Source organism: Gavialis gangeticus, unplaced genomic scaffold (genome assembly GCF_001723915.1).
Source record: "Gavialis gangeticus isolate Ggan-Ray unplaced genomic scaffold, GavGan_comp1, whole genome shotgun sequence".
In the NCBI taxonomy this organism is placed as follows: Eukaryota; Metazoa; Chordata; order Crocodylia; family Gavialidae; genus Gavialis; species Gavialis gangeticus.
In genome coordinates, this window is record NW_017729028.1 from 34,883,020 (window position 1) to 34,888,789 (window position 5,770).

The window sequence follows — 5,770 nt, forward strand, 5'->3', positions numbered from 1 at the left end:
TTAATTGATTTGGATCACTGTCCCTGATTTGATTTGGCTGAATCCAAATCTGAAGATTTGATGCTGATTTGGAGAATCAGCAATTTAGCCATAGACACACCTTTACCTTTTTTTTTTACATACCACAAGGTACCAGCATGGCTCGTGAACGCTGCAATGCTGGGGCAAATGGAGCATCCCACAGGAGTGCGGGGAGGCCCCCAGCATGCTCAGCGTCGAACCTGGAAGTGAAACAGAAGTACTTCCAGTCCACTTATGGGTCCTCCAGAGAGCATGCTGGGGGACCCCTCTGGCACCCCCCGGCTCAGCAATCAGCCTTGGGGGGACTCCAGGTGCCCCCCCCCGCCAGATGCAGGAGCACCAGTTCCTGAGCCGGGAGGGCATGGGGGAGCCATATGTCCAAATTGTCGAATCTTTCCGAATCTCTCTGAATCCTTTCAGAGGATTACAGTTTGATTCAAAGAGATTCAAGGGTCTCCTCATTTGATTTGGATTTGGAGATTTCGCCACCGAATCTCCACAGCATCAAAACAGTGACCGAGGCTTCTCACAGCCCTCCTGTTTATGTGGTTTTCCCCTTATGATTGTATAGTGCAAAATGTACCAACAGTATTAGAAGCAAGGAATCTTTCTTTCCAGGTTACCTCCCTGAACCACAAAGTTCCTCTTTCTCTTGCTTGTTCTCTTTCTTGCCTCACAATTTGAAGTTTTCCTTCTCAGCCTGCTTTCAGCCACAGTCTGATCCCTGTTCTGTGCCCAGTTACATTTTCCTGGAATGTCATTGTCCTGGAAAGTCATAGATAAACTTATATTCTCTTGCAATGAATATGTATGCATATGCTCACCAAGGCACATACAATTGACATTGAGGGAGTTTTAGTGGCATAAGGATGAAGTAAAATGGTCCAAAGAAGAAAAAATTACCTGCTTGCATCCCAGGTTTGATGTTGACAGTTCAAAGTAAAGGATATCTCCATATCTACATGTAAATACATATAAAATAGCTGCACTGTTTATATTACATGTTGTCAATGACATTCAAGGAATAAAATAAGATCATGAAACATTAATAAGACCTGAACATAGTGTTTCAAACACTTGAAAAGTTTTCTTTGAGTAAAGCACATTTAATTTCATGCAAGCCAGACAATGCTTAAAGACCAAGGTTCTTAAAAACGAGGAGCATAAAAGTTGGACTCTTTAATCAATATGTGAATTCCTAAAGTGAGACCACACATTTGTGTGCCTGAACATATTAAGAGCCTAATTTTAGGCATCTAGGTTTCAAAAGCATTACTCAAATCAGCTTGAAATGCTTGCAGCTTGAAGTTTCAGAAATAAAAGTAGATTTCTTATCTGTAAGTTTCTTTTGCTCTTTCTCCTTTTTAGCCTGTTTACCTCGGGATATGGAAGTGTACATCTACTGGAATATACAATGCATTTTATTGACAGGGAACCTTTTCAAACAGTATTTCAAAAGCAGCCAGGATCTTATTCTTCCCTCTGAACTCCTACTTGTAGAAAGTGTTGCTGAATTTTTCAAAATCAATAAGACGATCTACAGCCAGTATGTGTTTAGGATTGCAAATGTGTTTCTTTTTGGTATGCAGCACTCTATGCACCTGTTTGTTCATTCTTTGCTAATCTCTCTGGCATGCATGGTACACTTTTTGGGGGTGGGCTACATATTCTTTTAAGGCTGATTCTCTCTTATGTTAAACAGAAATCAGTGTAGGACGAATGATGAGTATCAGGGAAGCAGTTACAGCTCCTTGATTCTCACTATCAAATGTATTTGAAGCTGTTGGTAGCTCCTACTTCCCAAGCACCATAGCATCCTTAATGAACTTTCCATTCCTGAAAGATTCCTTGCTGATCATTTGAGGCCAGGTTAGGACTAGAGGCAGACATTTTTTTTTTGTTAGAATTTACCAGAAAACGAAGTTTCATTCACAAACTAGGGTGACATTCACAAACTAGGGTGTCCACTAGGGGGGACCAGAAGGGTTTGGGGGAGACGCTGTTTCCCCTAGCGCCCGCTGGCATAACAAGGAGTAATGGGCACAAGTTGATGGAGAGAAGGTATAGATTGGGCATCCACAAAAACTACTTCACAGTTAGGGCAGCTAGGAGCTGGAACCAACTTCCAAGGGAAGTGGTGCTGGCCCCTACCCTGGGGGTCTTTAAGAAGAGGCTGGATGCCTACCTGGCTGGACTCATTTGAGTCCCGTTTTTGTTTTGGGGTTTTGTTGTTCTCCCGCCCTGGCGGGGGGTCGGGCTAGAAGATCCCCTCGGTCCCTTCCGACCCTAAATCTATGAAACTATGACACTATGACATTTAGAAAATGGCTTTTGACACAAAAAGGAGGAAGAAATGAGGACAATCAACTTTTTTTCAAAGATTTCAAAAGGTTTTATTTTTGAAAAGTTAAGCCATGTCATTGTGATATTGTCAAAGGGAAATATTTTGGCTTCTCATTTCCAAATGGTGAAATAGTTGGTTGACGTAAGCAGAAAAAAAATAATAGATCAAATAACCTGAAAAGAAAGTGAAATTTTCATTTTCTGTTTGAACAAAACGTCTTTTCTGGTTTTGATATTTTTGCTTGGGTCACTATCATGAAAAATCCATTATTTGTTCGGTCTTAATTAAGAACCTTAATTAGACCATCTAAATAAATTACTTGGGAGGTGCAAAGGAGCTGAAAGACCTGATTATTCAACATTTTGGGGGAAATTCTCTTTTCTTCAGACTACCATGTTTTGCAGTATTTCTTTACTCTAATGCCAGTTCTGCTATCACAAGCTCAGGTGAATGGGAATATGCATTCATGTGTACCCATAGCTCAGACACTCAGCTGTGAATCATACCAGTGGAGCTCTGCAGACTTAAACCAGATGGAACATGGTATTATCTACAACCCTGGATGGAAAGTGCAGTCTTCAAGTGATGTTACTAATATCTTTACAAGATTCAGACAAAAAAATGCATAGGCAATAAGCAGCAGCAGCAGTAACCAAGGCCTAGAGAAAACAAGAATGAGAAAGACATACTAGTGGATTCGTAGGTTAGTCCAGATAAGTCTCCAAGGTTGGTATTCTCTTTCCTTCTGGTCTAAGAGTCTATTTTAAAGTCATCAACAGGGCATTTTTTGTACTTAATGCACCCAAAGGAATTATGTTCCTGGACACATAGCCCTGTGCATGTGGAAACCTAAATATGTGGACAGATAGTGAATGTAAAGTAAGAGTCAGAGCATGTATGTGCATTCTTTGTGGATACCAGTGGCTTCAGATGCCTAAAAATGTTGATTTAACTCAGGGGTTGTCAACTGGGGGTACACATACCCCTGGGGGTTCTTTAAAAGGTCCCAAGGGGTACATGGGGGCAGGAGAGGATGGAGCACCACCACCCTATGCCGATGCCTCACAGGAGTAGGGCCAGGCCAGTGCAAGAGCAGGGCTGCACAGGTGCCGCAGTGCCACCACTCTATCACTCGCCACCCACCCCCCTGCAACTCTGTGTCCAGACAGGAAGAAGCTTCCCTCCTGCAGTGTCCCTCTCCATTTATTTCATGACTACATTAGGCTTAGCTTCCAAAGCAGTGCCTGGGAAGAGACTGGACCATGGCTGATTTGTGACTCGGTACAGAAACTAAGCCCCATCTACTTTGGTGCACCAGAGAGTGGCAGTTAAGCAAACTAGAGGTGTAGGAAGGCCTCCAGGTGGTTCCCAACAGCCCTCAACCCAAGGTCTGCACTCTGGTTTCTTCCGAGTCAGCAGGCCTGGAAGTAGATATGACATGCTAGAATAAGGAGGATAGTTACCATGTAGTAAGCACCATGAAGGTATGCAATAAGATGTTTAAAGACTTTTAGCTGCTCTGCTCTAGAAGCTACCCTGATAACCTCAGCATGATGGAAATGAGAGAAGACATTTAAGTCTGTGTTAACAAATACAACGAAGGCATTTTGAATACATTTGTTACACATAGTCCAGCTGGAAGATCTCCAAAGAAAGGAAGCTGACTTCCTTCAGCCAAAATGTAACAAAGTCAAGAATCAGCAATCTGACATGCTTTTAAGAGAGGTAACAATGCAGCTATGTAGCATTCCTAAACTGAGCTGACATGATATTTATAGATAGACATGATCTGACATCAAGGTTTTTCATGTAGTTAGTAGAATGAAGAAACAGGCACGTTTGCCCAGATCTTATTCCACCTCGAAGACTTTCAGTAGCACTTAATGTCTTTTAATCACTACGGCCAGGACAGGATTCAAATAATTTCAGTAGTCGTTGAGGGTTATTTCTGGCTTTTAGCTGATGACGTTCTAACAGTAAAATGCATAAACTGGTGGGATGAAGTGAGGAGTCTCCTTCTCTAGGCTACTTCTGCTAACATTTCTCAAGGAGGAAAGTCCTTGGTTCTGATCCCTTTTTTTTCAGAACTGGCTGTGCACTTTACATTGCAGCCGGTAACAGAAACAACCTGACATCTGGCACTTCAACCTAGGAGTCCAGGAGAGGGCTGAAACTAGTAGGTAATAGAAGCAGGCTCCTACTTTCCTTCTCTTGTGCTCCAGTATCTCATGCACACCTCTCTGCTTCTGGGCCCAGCTTCATGAGCCATTTCACATAGTCCAGGAGTGTCAAGTAGCCTTCCTACCAGATCCAGCCCATAAAGCTGATCTATGCAGCCCATTGAGCTACAACTGGGACACCAGGAGCTGGTGGGGAGGGGGCAGGGCTGGAGAAGTTTCCTGTCACAGAATCCGGGGTCCTTGGTTCCCAGTGGACAAGGCAATCAGAGGAAGGAGGGCAAGCAAGGGCTGATAGTGTCCTGGCTGCCTTCTAGCTATTTTGTCCATCACCACTGAAGTGGCCCTACCTCCTAAGGCAATGGCTCCTTGCCACTCTGGCTTCAGCTCCAGCATAAGGCATACAGCACATGGCAGGAGATGAAGTTGCCTGCTGTCACCACTGCCATGTGCACCAGATAGGAGCTGGAGCTGCTGCCATGGCTACAATTGCGAGAGCCCCACTGTACTGGGTATAACTTGCAACGAGCCTGTTGCCCTGTGGGGTCAGGCCAACTCTCAGGATCTCAATATTAGACAGGAGGGTGTGACACAATTGCACATATACAAACTCACACATCATTTAGGTGCATACACACACACTACCAGCTCAGGCACATACACATCCAAACTATCCCAGGCACATGCATACCTATCACCAATTCAAGCACATATGCTATACACCCAAAAGTTAGACATAGATCACTAATTCATATATCATGCACACAATAACATACATATATATACACACAAACTCACCAGTTCACACACATACAACCCACCTACATATACCCACAGGTGAATTCCTAACTTGGATGGTACAGTGTGTATGTGTGTGCTTGGGGTACCTGGGATACTTGAGGGAAGGTTCAGGTGAGAGAGAGAGAATTAAAGTGTAGGGAGTGGAAGTTGCCAGAACCGGAATTAGAACTGGTGGACTACAGAGAAGCTGGCTGAGGAACTGAGGCTTGGGTTTACTTAAGGTAGACTGAGGCTGGAAACTGAGGCAGACAGCTGAGATTTTGGGGGAGAGAAGGGGCAGATAAGTGGTGGCAAGGAGGAGACAGCCAGGAACGAAACTGAGGCAGAAACCTGGTTGCTCAGGGGAAAAGGAAAAGGCAGTGGGGATAAGACATTGGCAAAGAAACAGGGGGTTTGGAGGCAGAGAGGAGCTCAGGACAGGTGCTGG